This window comes from Sceloporus undulatus, chromosome 6, assembly GCF_019175285.1.
Source record: "Sceloporus undulatus isolate JIND9_A2432 ecotype Alabama chromosome 6, SceUnd_v1.1, whole genome shotgun sequence".
Taxonomy (NCBI): domain Eukaryota; kingdom Metazoa; phylum Chordata; class Lepidosauria; order Squamata; family Phrynosomatidae; genus Sceloporus; species Sceloporus undulatus.
This window is the reverse complement of record NC_056527.1, coordinates 74291349-74307656: the sequence shown is the minus strand read 5'-3', so window position 1 is coordinate 74307656 and position 16308 is coordinate 74291349. Positions and strand designations below refer to the sequence as shown.

General features: G+C 40.7%; 1 protein-coding gene across 2 annotated transcripts in view; it reads left to right on the top strand.

The window, feature by feature from the left end:
- Positions 1-16308, top strand: part of LOC121935044 (poly(rC)-binding protein 3-like) — a 230046-nt gene that overhangs the window by 51351 nt on the left and 162387 nt on the right. The window contains exon 2 of one of the 2 annotated variants that reach the window (XM_042476091.1): positions 9714-9827. The exons of the other annotated variant lie outside the window; for it this stretch is intronic. The gene's annotated coding sequence lies outside the window, so the exon portion shown is untranslated. The remainder of the gene's footprint in view (positions 1-9713; positions 9828-16308) is intronic. 2 annotated transcript variants of the gene reach the window in all.

The following is a 16308-nucleotide window of genomic DNA, read 5'->3' as shown; positions in this document are numbered from 1 at the left end:
ACAGACTGCCAAAATAAAGCTGCTTTGGGTCTCTTTGGAGGTATGCTATTTAAATGATGCATGTGACCTAAGAGTCCGGAGGTCGCCCCAAAGCCACTCTGCATTCCTAAGCACTGAAGTGCAGCTTTGGTGCAGCTTCCGGATTCTTAGGGTGCATGCATCATTTAAACAGCATACCTCCAAAGAGACCCAAAGCAGCTTTATTTTGGCAGTCTGTGGCGCGTTACAAACGGCCATAAGGGACGTCCTCAGGATGTCCTAGGTTTAAAAGGGGGCGTCACTTCTTGACGCCCCCAAGCCTAATACGTCCTGAGGACATACAAGATGGTGGCGCCCCATCTACACGGGGGCCGCCATGATGGCATCACAAATGCGCTGCCTCCAAATGAGGCAGCACGGACATGACGCCATCGCGCCGTGCGAGGGCGCTTAGTGCGCCCTTTCATCGGAGCAGGAAGGAGCTCTGAAACGGAGCTCCTTCCTGGTCTTACTTGAAGCCCCAAGGACACCCCTTTCCAGGCCTCGGGGAAGGGGCCTTTTGCTGCTTCCCTGCGGCCTGGAAAGCAGCGGATTGGGACCTCAGCGGCTGCCGCTCTGGCTACTGAGGCCCCAATCCAGCGGGGAAAGGCTGCCACTTTTCGGTGGTCTGTAACGCACCTGTAACAGGCCAAAGTGTCTTTCTTACAATTGTAATAATCAAAATGAATGGGAATTTCATTCGTGGTATACACAGTGTGCATAGCGATGATGTCACTGCTGCACAGCATCCAGATGGAGCCGTGCAGCAGCGATGTGCTCGCGCCACTACCACCTATTTATGGCGGCACAAAAGGAGCCATGTTTTAGCGCTCCTTTTTCTTTAGCACAGCCACACTGCGCAATTTGGTTGCTGCAACGCAGCTACAGGAGAAAGAGAGGCAGCTCCCGGCCGCCTCTTTCTGGCACTCTGTACCGTGCCTGAGATAATATAGACACTTCCATCTCAACAGCTCACTATTAACCCTATAATGACTAAAGTTCTAGATCTTGTCCATATTTCAACACCCCTTCTATCAGCAATGTCATTATAGTAAATAACATTATTAACCAAGGCTAGACGTGCTCAATAGTTCACAAAAATTATAAATTTCTGTGTCATTAATGGCTTAGTTAAAATATCTGCTATCATCTCATCAGTAGGACAGTATTAATTAGTAGGACAATATTAATATTAACAAATCTTTTACTAATTAACATTTTAATCCCATAGTTCTACTTCTAGTCTTAGTACTTGCCCTTTACATATTATAATACAAGTTTGATTGTTTTCAAACATTACAATTGGTACAGATTCACTAATGCCAAAGTCCTTTAGCAAATCCATTCCAATGAATTAAATGCACTTGGTGCTGAAATACCTTCTTCTGATGATTGAACCACAATATTCTGTCTTCTACTGGTCCAACTGATAATATTATTGCCATAGAAAAATAAATATACTCCCTTTCTTTCAAATATCTTGCCACGTTTTAAATAGCAATGATGGTTTGGTGGTGTCTTCTCAAGCACCTAGGCTACCCTTTCCCTGGACATGTAATAATAATAATAATTATTATTTATTTATTTATTTATTTATTTATTTATTTATATACCGCCCGTCTATAAAACCAGGGCGGTGTACAACAATCATAAAATCCACAATCATAAAATACACAAATACAATATACATACAATAAAATCCATAAAAACACTCAGCCAGCGTGCCACTGCTGATGTGGAGGAGAGGGAGAAGTTAGTCGGGGCTTACATCAGGGAATGCTTGTTTGTATAATAAGGTCTTCAGCCCCTTTTTGAACTGGGCCAGATCTCCAACCAGTTTGGAGAACCTTCATATCGTTACACAGATTGTATTGGGACCAATACAAACTGCCTGTTCTTGTGTTCTACTATTTATTGTGTACATGTGTAGAGAGAGAGATAGCTCATATTCGGCTAGCTGTACATGGATAGAATGAAATTCGCTTTGTTCAAGGGACTGAACAGTTTGTTCTGCTGCTGCCAGCAAAAGGGAATGATTTCATTGGTGCCAATTAAATACTTACTGAACTGCTTCCCTTTTATAGGACAGAACATTCTGAGTTTGTTTCAGCTGCTTGCACCTTGCTGAAATGAGATTTTTTTTCATTTTATGTATAATTTTTTAAAAACAGTTTCCTGCTGAGGTATATCTTCAGAAAGTGTAGACAGAGGAAGTGGTTTGTAACTTTTACATTTTTCCTGTCCAGTGTTCAGCTGAGGGCAGGTACATATGGTGATTCATTGTGGTGAGCCTGACTCAGGTACAGTTAATTTGTACATGTGTTAAGCACAATGTGAGAAAAGCCCCAATTATTACCACCTTGCTTCTCACTGTACTACCAGCCATGGAAAGGGATCAGTTATGCACAGCTCCATCTCCCTTCTTCAATTGTTCTTAACGTCTTAAATGTCAGTGCCTAACCTCTATAAGAAAAAGTAGCACCTTCTGCTGCACGGAGCACACTGGTCCCATGGAAGAGGTGGGCCAGAACCCTAGCAATCTCAGGCTGCCTGATGGTCTTTCCAACTAACCATCTGAAATGGATGTTTCAATTAGTATTGTTCCAGGCTACATTTATGGCCGCTGAATTTTGTGCAGTCCATCATTCTCTCTTTGGGATTATCTCAATCTATGTAATATTAAACATCGGGCACACATTTAAAATACTGTAGAAATCCCTCAAGAAAACTAGCAATATTAGTTGTACTCTGGATGTCTTTTCAACATTATTTTCTCCCAGGTGTAGCGATACCCTCAGAGGCTGTGCTTCATGATTCATGAGCTGCAACCATGTAGCAATAAAACAAACACTGCCCTTACCAAAGCACTTCTAGTGAGGTAGACAATGAACAAATTGTGGCATAGAGTCTCTGCCTGGGTGTCCAGATATTGTTAGATTGCAACTCTCATAATTCCTCATCACTGACTGTATTGGCTAGGGTTGTTGGGACTTCCAGTCCACCCACATCTTCATGATTTCCACTTCTGGACTGGAAGATAATAATATGGTTGACATCTAAAGAACCAGGTATGAAGAAGCTGAACAAGAAAAACAGATGCATTTGTATTAGGACAGTTGTTAACTGTCTTCAAGTCAACCTCAACTCATGACAACCCTGTCGATGAGACTTTTAAAAGGTACCCTTGCTCCATTGCTCATCTTAGGTCCTGCAGGCTCAGGCTTGTGGCTCTCTGAGTTCATGGTATCCTCACTGCTCTTCTCTGGCACCATATCTCAAAAGAGTTTATTTCCTTTCTGGCAGCTTTCTTCACTGTCCAGCTCTCACATCTGTACATGGTGAGGGAGAATAAGATGGCTTGGGCTAACCTCACTCTATGTGTTCCGAATTATGTCTTTGCTGTTTAGGATCTTATCCATTTCTTTCATAGCTAACCTTCCCAACACTAAACTTCTTCTAATTTCTTGACTGCAGTCTCCGTTCTGATTAACGTTTTGAATCAAGATATGGAAACTCTTTGACTATTTCCAATTTTCTCATTATCTAGGATGAATACTTACTTGTTGATATTATGTGGTCATTATTATTTTTTCCTTTATGTTCATCATCAAGCATACTTTGGCACTTTTTGGGATTGCCTTCATATCTTGGGTTGTTGATATTCCTACCTCCCCCTGGCTCTGTTTCTAAGACTGCTGTATGTACAATGTTTTCTGCATACAGGTTGAATAAAAAGAGTAATAGTATGCAGCCTTGCCTGGCCCCTTTTCTGATCAGGAACAATTCTTCTTCTCCGTACTCAGTTTTGAAAGCAACCTCTTGTCCTGAATATAGGTTACACATCAGGATGATCAAACGTAATGGTACTCCCATTTCTTTGAGAGCATGCCATAGTTTTTCATGTCTGTGGAGTCAAAGGCTTTACTGTTGTCAATAAAGCACATACAGATTCTCTTTTGAACTTCTCTGACGTGCTCCATTATCCAATATATGTTTGCAATGTGATCCCTTTTGCTGCTTCCTTCCCTGAAACCATCTTGCTCCTCTGGGATTTCTCATTCCATATATGGCAGGAATCTTTGCTGCAGAATTTTGCTCATGACTTTGCTTGTGTGAGAAATTACTGCAATGGTCCTGTAGTTACTGCTGTCTTTTGTCTCTCCTTTCTTGTGTACAGGAATGTATATTTATATTTTCCAGTCTGTGGGTCCCTGCTTTGTTTTCCATATCTGTTGACAGATTTTAGTTAGAACTGTATTTGAATCTGTGGATTGTAGCAGTTCTATTGATATGTTATCTGTTCCTGTTGATTTATTCTTCCCAGTTGCTTTGAGTGAACCTTTCACTTCACTTTTGCAAATTTGGAGTTCATCTTCATATGTTTCTTCTTCCCATGTGTCAATTATTCCTTCACATTTTATATATAGCTTTTCTGTGTATTATTTCCATCTTTTTAAAAAAAATTCATCTTGGTCATGCATTATACTCCCCTTCTGGTTGTAGAGTATCTCCATCCTAGGACTGAACTGCCCCTCTTTTAGCCATGACTCCTAAGGTAAGCCTGCTAAACAGCGTTTGTATCTCTCTCCTCCTGCTATGAGAATTTCCAGTTTCAAATGTGAAAAGCTGACTAGCAATGTACCATCACAAGGTCATGGTCATTTCTGTTTTGCAAATAAGACATTTGTCAGATCTACTCTGAAACAGAAGCATGGTGCAACAAGGCAAATCAGTGGCTACTCTAGGAATTCTCTTAATGAGTTACATCTTTTGACAAACACTCAGATCAGACTGAATCCTTTTATACTTTAATGGAGAAACCTCTTCTCAAACCATTCCTGTTCCCACAACATGAACATCCTTAAAGGGACAGGTCTTTGGAGCCTTCCATTCCTTTATTTCTTCAAGTGCTATTGTCAGGAGTGCTGCCAGTATTAATGTACTGAATTTATGAATTGTAAGAAATACGTGCACTGGAACTATACTTAAGTTCTGCAGTTATTGATAAAGGCTTGCAGATCTCTCCTCAGTTATCCCTGCTATCTCAGGGTCACTGTTTCTGTAATGGTCACACTACATCTTCTGTTAGTACTACTAGTTGCCTACCCTCAGAATCCTAGCACCTATTGGACTCTTTTGGCAGGGGCGGGGGGATCTGCTGGCATGGCTTTGTTACAGTAAAAGGTATCCTGGAATGAAAATCCAAACTTTTTTACAAATGTTAGCCCAAACTTGTTAGATTCGAAAATACCCCCTTTCCATATTCATTCTTTTCAAAAGGTGCTCCTTTCAAAATATATCTTTCCACCAAAAGGTGCTCTCTAAAAGGCAAGCACTTCTCACTGAAAGGGTCTGGTGGAGAACTTCTTTTGTATGTATGTCAGTGGCTACATGTTAATAATGGAGAGGGGCAAAGCTATAGTAAGAAAAAAACAGTATTGGCAGTAGGAAATTCTGTCTACTAGTCATTTCCACACACTATTAACATCACACACTTTTCCCCACTCAGCTATTCCTTGGTAAGCTGATCAAGGGGAGGAGATGTGGGAGAGGAGGTTTAAGCCTCCTCTTTCCAGCAGTCTTACCCTTATGTATGGTCCAACTTACTGCTTGAATTTTCCTTAGGAAATTTGTGATCCTTTTTATGTGTCTCATTAGGTCCAAACATCTGGTTTGGGTAAGTCCCTTTTCTTTCTCTAATATCCTTCCTCACTGCTTGTTAGCCATGCTGCTGACCTCTTCAGCTTTTTGTATCTGTGGTATGCCTCTGTTAAGCTCAGCCTCTATTAAGATAGTTTTAAGTAGCCTCCAAGTATCATGGTGAACTCTGACTTTTTTCATGTGTCAGTTTCCTTACCGGTTCCCTCATTTTAAAGAAATTTTTACTATGTTGGAATTCCTTGTTAGTTTTCCACTTACGTATAAATTAAATTTGCTAGCATTGTGATAATTGTTTTGAATCAGTTCATCCACACTCACAACTTGTACCAAGTTCTAGGCAGTACTACTTAGGATTTAATCCAAAAAGTGAAGATGATAGTTCCAGAAGCCAAACCTCAGTGTTAATTGCATGGGCACAGCTATAAATTCAGGATTCATAGGCAAATTAATTCACAATGAAATATTCAATAAAGACACATAAAATGGTGAGACCAGTCTGTCCTTACCCTGAGTAGTGCTAGTTCATCCCTGTTCTATTTTAACAGACCCCACTTTAACTTTAACTTTCTCTTCAACTGGTAATGCTTGAGCATGTTATGTCAAGCTTTCATTAGTTCCAGCAATGCCACATGATGGTTTTGAAATACCATAAATAAATAAATAAATAAATAAACCCAAGTTGAATAAATTTGCTTGCCTTTTCCTACAACTTTTTTCATGCTTGTCTTTCTTTTCTCATCTGTGCTCCAAACTTGTATTTGCACTCCAAAATGTTAATGCTACCTCAAAACAGTGGCAAAATGTATGTGGACTTTTTGTGATGAGTGATTTCTGATGAAGATTTGATCAAAGATCAAACAAGAAGAAGTGTGTGGCTCAGATGACATTTGAGGGTGACATAGCAGGAGAATCTTGTTCACATGGTCAAATTACAAAAGGGGCAAGAACAACAATGATCTGATACTGTACATCAGTGCTGCTTAGATCTATCTGATGCAGGGGAACTATTCTGTTGAGAACCATTTTGAGTATCATGGTTGTACATAATCCTACACAAAAATCTGCTTGCTGCATTATTTTAAAAAATAATGTGAGGTGGAATAAATATACAAACACCTTGTCGTACACATTTTATTCATTATTTGAAAAGAAAATATTCCATAATCCCTTTTAAAAATAATTCCTGAAAAATAAGGCTTCAGGGGGAAAAATTGTTTCCCCCCATTTCCCCCAGAGCTTTATATCTCTAGCTCTTGAAAACTGTCATCAATACTTAATGTGTCATATGAATTATCTTGAAATGTTGCGGTATAATGTGATGTTATGAACTGTTTTGAGCCCAACTCACTATGGAAAAGAGGCATACATTAATGTGATGCCAATGAGGATGATGACAATAATGGGGAAATCTTATTTAAACAATGCATGAAACTGACAAAGCTGACATATAGGTGGAGAGTATGAGAGAAAAGTACATAGACTCAATGTTCATTCACAGGATATGTAGTTTGAAGCCAGCAACGGTAAGTCTAAATTGGCCTATAGTGTTCCAGGATGAAAGAGTATCACACAGGGTGTGCACCAGTGCCTTCAAAAATACATTTAGTTGGGATCAGAGAGAGGGCCCTTTCAAGAACATTACACAGGCTACTCCCTGCCCCCAACCCAGAGTTTCTTCGTGCTTCATTAGGAGGGCTTTGGGGCCTTGAGAGGTTGCACTTAGTGCATTGCTTTGAATTGGCTAGAAGATATAGAATATTAGAGACTGATTGTATTTGTATTTTTTACGTATTACCTTTTTCTTCTCCTGTATTTAGTCTTTTTTGCTTACATCTTTTGTTGCTATCTTCTTGTTGTGGTTGGTTTTATTGTTGCTATTGTTGTTTTGTTATAATCTCCCATGAACTGAATTGTGGAAAGATGAGGTGTAAGTGTTTTAAGGACCTGAGCAGATAGAGCAGGAAAGCACGGGCTGAACCTGTGCTATTCTCTCCCAGGTGCTCACCTGGGTTAGTCCCTGGGTCACACGCCCCTCCTTGTGCCAACCCAGGATCTGGGGATGCTTCTCACCTTGCCGGTGTGCGAATCATCTGAGAATAATTGTTGTTATTAATTTAAGTATGTATGGTTTAATTGTATTTTAAGGGGGGTGGGATTGGGGGTGATGTTTGGAATGTATATTTTAATGTTGTAAGCCGCCCTGGTTGCACTGTGCAGAGGGCTGGGATAGAAATAACAACAATAACAATTATTTCCCTCATCTGACATGGAAATGAGATGCCTGGCTGCACCCATGGGACCAGGCACCCCATTTCTGCATCAGATGGGATGATTGGGAGGCATTGCAGATTGTTTACATGCTGGCAAAGTAAGGAGCCAGGAAGAGGAGCTGTCAGAACAACCTGGTTTTTACACAGAGTTTCTTAGAAACTCTGAGCAAAACCAGGATATTTTACTCCAGAGAAGAATCTCTTTACCCCAGGGTCAAACTGAATCCTCCGGATCCACATCTGTATTGGCAGGATCGGGCCCAATCCCTCCATGGGAGTTTCAGCCTGCATTATCTAACTTGATAACAGGCGTAAACTGGGCCATTTTGGCCCATGTGAACAACCCCCAAATAAATATTAGGGGAGGGGGAGGACATTTATCATTTCTTCAAATATTTAACACATGTGTGTACTTAATTAAGATATTTATAAAACTGTCTTTCTGCCATATGGCTGTCCTGGGGGCATGGGCAGAACTTGTAGAAACCTCTTGTCCTCCACAGTGCCTGAAGCAACTCATCCTAGTAAGTTTTTACAAGGATATTGGGATACCAACTATGTTCCATGTGCAAACCCTTTTTCTCTCAATTAAAATGAATAAGTGTTATGCTCACCTTATCAAACAAAAGGAGAGAACAAAAATACAGCAGATTCACTCAGTGGCAGGAGGTGCACCTGATGCCAGTGAGGAAGTGAATCTGCTTTGGACTTGAAACTGAACTTTTAAGAGGCTATTCAATGTGCTGAACCTATTTGAGTGATAAGGTTCAGCACCTTGGACATCTCTTTAAAAGTTTAGAATAAACCCCAGAGCCGATTCACTGCCCTGCTGACCCTGGGCCCACCAGTTTGCACTAGATTAACTCAAGTCAGACAGCCTCATTGTCAAAAGCTGACCTAAAGAAAAATGATCTTCTTTGACTACACTTTGCACTATAAAGCAGACATAATTTGTCTCTGTGAAGGTAACATGCTTGCTATGCTCAGAAAGGCCTGGAACTCTAAGGAACTGAAACCGGAATTTCACCTAAGCTGGACAGAGTTTAGTTTTATAGTTTCTTCCTTGTATATAGACACACAAATATTTCTTTCTTCCAGAATGTCCCTTGCCCTGCTAGTCCCAGTCTTGGGAAAAGAGCGGGATATATATATAGATAGATAGATAGATAGATAGATAGAGAGAGAGAGAGAGAGAGAGTCAAATGAGATGGACTTGTTTGTGATTGATTTGGGGTGTTTTATCCTGGGTAAAAAAAAATCCCATCATTTAAAAAAAATGTGCACTGGAATAGACACATGGTGTCTATGCAACTCAAGATATCATTCTATGAACATTACTAGTCCATATTAAAAGTATCGAACTGTATCTGCATAACAATTATAGAGTGGGAAGGAGTCTTATTAATTCTAGTTTGTTAATCAGCATTAAATCAAATTTCCCCAGTACATACTGGGGCACTCTGGCTTAATTCAAGCCAGGGCTTTTTTTAATCTGATGCCAGCATGAGAGGTGAAAAGAAGGAGAGGGGAGAAGTGTGCATCCCTGATTTGTATCAACATTGTATTATGAGTCAACAAGGCATACATTAATTTATGAAGCTGAGTTCTTCAAATTGTTCACTTCCCTGAATTTTGTGGCACTGTTCTCAGTTCAGAAATGTGTGTTTTAGGAGAAATAATACATAAATACATATATGTGTATATTCCAGGAAAATGTGCATAAAACCAAATAGGATTTCTTTCTGTTTTTTTTTTAATTTGCAGACTGATGCAGACACAGGACAAAGTTGACATGATTGCACACAGATGAAACAGATATGCAATGAAAATAGACTGATTTGTCCATTACTTGCTCACAGGAGAATAATTGCAACTTAGGTGAGATAAATAGCATGGATATCAAAATACACTGTCATATTTTAGATCGTTAATATATTACTCATCTTGTATAAACACAGACTAAAGTCTTAAGGGTTTCCTTGGAACTTATTAATACTGGAGTCTAGGTGCTTTTAATAATTTAATTATAGTTGCTTGTTGGTTCCAAAGAGAATCAGGGATTGTCAAGCATTACTCAATATTTCACCTTCATTTATGTAACCAATTCGTTCACATTTGGGGGGTCCAGTTTCTTTTTTTCTGAAAGGTGTAATAAGAAAAAATTAAGGATGTCTACCATTAGCTTAGGCCTTTCAAATTTACTCCTCACCTACCCTTTGTTAAATAAATGGGGAAATGAGATTTTAGAGTAGAGACTAACTATGAATAGATAAAATGCAATAGATATTAATATACATCTCATGCTAACACATATTGTATTGCATCTCTCCTTAAACCATTTTGAAATAGCACTGATTAATGATAAACAAGGCAGAGCAAACTGCTGAGTATCATCACTCTTTGGGGGGAGTTTTGCAGTTCTCAGTAGCATTCAATTAATAACAAGAGCAAAGTTTGTTTAGCATGTTTTGGTCCCATGTTTATTCAAGCTCCAACATACTGTGAAACTGCATTCTCATAACAAGCACATTATTAAAGCAATACATTATTAAAGCAATGTGAATATGGTTATTTGATCATTATTAGCTCCAGTTTCACCAATAACTTCGAGCAGAATGACCTGTCCATACACTGGAGAAGACTACTGTTGTGTCCCTTCAAGTCATTTCTGACTTATGATAGTCCTAAAGTGAAGCTGTCATGGGATTTTCTTAGCAAGATTTGCTTTCCTCTGAAGCTGAGAAACTGTGACTTGCTGAAGGTCACCCAATAGGTATTCAAACCATGATTTTCTGGAGTCCTAGTCCAACATTCCAACCACTACATGTTGAGTCTTCCTTATTGGGAATTCCAAAATTCAAAATATTCCAAAACTTTTTCGATGGGTGGCTGAGATAGTGACACCTTTGCCTTCTGATGGTTCAGTGTACCCAAATTTTGTTTCATGCACAAAACTATTTAAAATGTTGTGTTTAGACTTGGAGCTCATCTCCAACATCTTTCATTATGTACATATATGCAAATACAGGTATTCAAAAATTCAAAAAAATTGAAAAATTTAAAAAATCTGAAATCCCAAACACATCTGGTCCCAAGCATTTTGGATAGGAGAGACTCAACCTGCACACAACATTTAACTCCTAATCTGGAAGAGACAGTTAATCTATACAATAATGTATGAATGAATGTTGTGCTAATAATGCCAATGTCCATGAGTTTGTTTCCCCCCAATAGGTCAACATTTTACAACTAGAATTTTTTAAAGTTAATTTTTGACTTTTTAAGAGATACAGTGGGCCCTCAGTATCTATGGGGGATTCATTCTGGATCCCCACACGGATACCAAAATCCACAGATGCTCATGTCTCATTGTCTTCAATGGTAACACAACCACATGGGGAACAATGGAAATTTGCCACCCTTGAAAGCTACCTTGCCGCTGTCACCATGGTGGGTGGGAACAGGCTGCCTTCTCTTCCTCTTCCACTCCCCTCGCCACCTCCACATCCTTCCTCATCCTCATCTTCTTCTTCACCCCACTGCCTCTTGCCTCCTCTTCCTCCTTCTCTTCCTCCTTCTCTTCCTACCTCCACCTCTATCCTCATCCTCTTCGCCCCAGCTGTCTCTTGCCTCCTCCTCTTCCTCTTCACCCCACCGCCTCCACCCCATCCTCTTCTTTGCTGTGCCTCCTCCACTTCATTCCTCATCCTCTTCACTCTGCCACCTCCACTTCCTTCCTCATCCTCCTCTCCCCACCACCGCCTCCACCTTGTTCCTCATCCTCCTCTCCCCTGCCACCTCTGCCTCCTTCCTCATCCTCCTCTTCACCCTGCCACCTCCACCTCCTTCCTCATCCTCCTCATCCTCTTCACCCTGCCTTCTTTTGCCTCCTCTTACTCCTCCTCTTCCCTGCCTCCTCCTCCTCTACCACCTGCCCATGCAGGCTTCGCATCCGCAGATACGCAAATCCTCAGATGGCAAGTCTGTGAATACGGAGGGCAGACTGTATATGTTTACTCTTTTAAAGATTCTAAAATGTGTCTTTCTCAAAGGTTTCTGATACAGTCTTGGCAGGGAAAAATATTTCTTTGTTAAAACTCTAGGAGAGGACTGGAAATTATGTGGGCCTCTAGATGTTGTTGGACTGCAAGTTCCAGCAGCCCTAGATAATAGTCAAAGATGAGAGATTCTGGGAGGTAGAGTCTAACAACATCTGGAGGGGCACAGAACCTTTATTTTCTTGTTTTCTGTTGCTCCAAGGACTAGGACCTGAACCAATGTATTCACATTACGGAAAAAAGAATCTATGTAAACATTAGGATGAATTTCCTTAGTGTAAGAGCTGTTCAAGAGTGAAACAGACTGCTTCAGAGGGTCATGGACTCTCCATCACTGGAAGTTTTAAAACAGAGGTTGGATAGTCATCTCTTTGATGTGCTTCATCTGTATATTCCTGCATGGCAGTGGGTTGAACTGCATCCCGTTTAGGATCGCTTCCAACTCTGTAATTCTGTGAATATGGAACTCTCAGAATTCCTTGTTTATGCTAACCTGGGGCCTTATGAGCAGTTACAAAAATCACTACTGGAAAGGGTGCATGTGGCCCATAATGTCGGGCCTGGTTTTCATAGGAGTGCCAACTATAACAAAATCAAACTCATTAGAACTATAGTCTGGACTTACACAATTGAATAAAAAAAATGAATCCAAGAATCCAACTATAAAAGAATGTAAAAAGGGTGTTTTAATTTTCTGTGGTAGTGGCAATTAAATTTTAATATAAATAATTATTAGAGCCAAGTTCATTTTTTCTGAAACTTGAAATAGTGTAAGATGCTTTTTAGATTGCCAAGATGAAAGGAACATACTGTTATGAACATTAACCACTCCAGGGGGTGTCCACTTTTGAAAGACAAAAAGTGATAATTTCATCTAAGGTTGTTGGAGAGCTGATGAAGAGACAGCCATACTAATAAAACTGAAAACACCACTTTCTTACAATGTACTTTGCTAATGAATCTGTTAATCTTTTCAAAGACTGCCACATCATTAAGAGGAGAGGAATGCAATATTAATGTTTATGAGAGTTTGGTATGCATGAAAAATATGTTTTAGTTGTTACTATCAAAGGCAATTGGTAGAACATTTTAAAAAGCAGAACAAATTGGGTAGCAATGGGGAAACCACAGTAGTTGGAACTTGAATCTTTTCAGCTCACTTTTCTCAAGGCTTACATTTTGTCATTTTTAAATCAATATATCAAAGTTGTAAGTGATTAGTTTATTAGGGCAGTAAGACAGAACAGAGAGAATTATGCCACGTTCAAGAACTGAATTTTAATCAGATATTTTAAAGCGCATTCCAGATGACCTAAACCTTTCTTTCTCCGCAAAGCAGAAGCATAGATTTCATCACAACCATGGCTGCTGAACATTTGTAACCCATTGTTATGGGTTGAAATCAACTTGAGGGCAGTAAACAACAACAAGCCTTTCTGATGGTTATTTTTTGCACCCTCCTGAATTGTTCAGAGACAACTGAAGTTATAGCACTTTGCCAACACGAGGACCTAAAGTATGTGATATTAAGACCTACTTATGTTATATTTATGACATGGGACACTCAGTACCTCATGATTCCTTCCCACTCTGTTTAGATAATATGAGAATCTTTAGGCCTGTGGAAGGGTTCCATAGGCCCGTTACAGATGGGCCATATAGTACGTGCAGAGCACGTACTAGGGTTAGGAAGGGGCGGTACTTCTGCACCCCCCTAACCCTAGTGCGCGCTCTGCACGCACAAAATGGCGGCGGCTGTTCCACACGGCCACCACCATGATGACGTCATGACGTCGCTCCGCGCCAGGGCGCTTAGTGCACCCTTAGCTCGGAGCTCCTTCCTGGTTTGCGCCGCTGGGCGCAGCCTTCACACGGCTGCACCCAGCGGCGCAAAAGAGAAAGGGGTCATGCGGCCCCTTTCTCCTCCCCGCCACTGCGGGGTGTCCTTCAAGCCCCAAGGACACCCCTTTCCAGGCTGCGGGGAAGCAGCCTTTTGCCGCTTCCCCGCAGCCTGGAAAGTGGCGGATTGGGGCCTCAGCAGCTGCCGGTCTAGCCACTGAGGCCCCAATACACCGGGGAAAGGGGCGGGTGCAGACTGCCCCAAACGGGCGGTCTGTAACCTGCCATGGTGCAGTCCTTCCCCACTTGTGGCCACTGATGCCTTTTAGGCGTGGAAAGTGTGTTTGCCATTGTTTCCTGGCCAAAAAAAATTGGTCTCCTGACACTTGGGCAACCTGGAGAGGAAGATTAGCATCATGGTGAGATTCTGTATAGTGTTCATCCACTACTTTCACATTCTGAAGTGTTTGGGGAAATTATTCTGTGCAGAAATATATGTGGGATTGTTTTTATAACAATAATGTTATATTTTATCTTTATATAAATTATTTTATATAAATAATTATTATTGTAGTTTATTTCTATAGTGCTGTAAATGTACATAAAGATAATGGAGTTTTGTAGAAAGAAACATTTTCAAGCAAAAAACATTGCTGTTAGTTATATTGAGGAAGGGTGATTGTGTAAAAAATAGGAATTATGTACAAAAATTAGTATCTGTGGGGGTTCCATTTCAAACCGCCCTCCACAGGTGCCAAAAATCCCAGAAGCTCAAGTCCCATGGTTTTCAATGATGGCACACATGCATTGCCATGATGCCACAGCTGTGTGCACATGCTACCCTTAGGGCTAATGGGGATTGCCATCTGCAGCTGCTCAAATCTGTAGTGTCATGGACTGCCCTGGGGCTGACATAGGAGCACAGTCACAGGACTCAGACTCTGAATCGTAGGATCATAGAGTTGGAAGAAACTACAAAGTCCATCCAGTGTCTATGTCTGAAGACATAGAGGAGTCTGAGACAGAGGCAGATCTGGGGCTGCCTGGATCAGCAGTCCCAGAGCAGGCTCAGGAAGCTGCAGAGGGAGAAACGGACTCTAGGCTACAAGTGCTAGTTCCTGTGGAGAGAAGGAAGGTAAAGGAGTCTTTGAGGAGGTCTTCAAAGCTAGAAGCCAAGAAGAGAGCTAATAGGTTTCAGCTGAGAGAAGCAGAGGCCTTTTAAAAGACCTCCAGCTGCAGAGATTCTTTGCAGCCAACAACTAGTCTTGTTGTTCCTGTATTCCTTGCTCTTGGAGTAAAGTTATCTGAACTCTGGACTTGCTTCGTGACTATGCTCTTGCCTCTGCCCTTTGCTGTGACTGACTGACTGGTATTGTGTGACCCTTGGGCTGCACTCTGGGCTACTCCTGTGCATATTCCCCTGCTGTGCTGCCCTCAGTAGAGGTAAACAGGACATGTGGATTTTAAGCCCATGTTTGAGATGGGCAGACTGTACTATGAGAGTTTTTTCTTGCCAGGAAAGTAGGTGAGTTTTAGCATGAAAATATGTCTTTAATACAAAACCTTCATATTTTGCACCAAAAGACAATACTTTCCAGAAACCACATTTTGGAGTGTGTGCAAACAACAATTTTGCACACAAAAATGTGGCTGGATTCTCATATTGTCTAAACAGAGTGGGAAGGAACCATGAGGTACATAAGGCTGTCTGTAAACAGGGGTTGCTTTGCATGAAAGCTGTCTTCTCTTGCTCACATGAAAGAAAGTTCTTTTTATGTACAGAAACCCCAATATGTATTCCTGCACACAAACTAATTTCCCAGACATTTCAAGATGGGTGAATCCTACAAAGAAATATTCATTTTCTCCTGCTGCAGACATAAAACTGCAGTTATTATTCATTGTGACTTACAGGGATAAATTAGTCAAATGCTTAGATCCCTAGGGCCCAGCTGGGCTGGAAAGGCAGAGACAGTGTCACCAAGAATTCACCAGAAAAGGTTGCTGGAGTCGGCTTTGGAAAAAGAACCATATGAACTTTAAAGTCATGAGTGCAGAGTGCATGGAAATTCATTCAACTATATTAAAGGCACTAGTCTTTTATGTGTATATAGATGCAGATTTATGTGTATTTAGAAAAAACTCAAAGAAAAAGTTATAATTAAAGCTTTACTCTAAAAGCAAGAGCCACACATCTCTCCTCAACTGACAGAGCTTTCTTGTTCCTTAAGAGACATTGTCAACTGAGTTAGCTGAGGAGGGGAAAAAAATCTGTGGCTCTTGCTTTTAGAGTAAAGGTTTAATTATAACTTTTTACTTTAAATACGTGGATTCCAGTACTTTATTTCCTACCGAGAAAACACTCTAAATTAAAATCAGAGTTAAGGCAGTGGAAGGCCTTCCACCCTGAAGTGGGGTCACATACAGCATTTACTACCCCTGTACTTCCTTCATTGTTCATA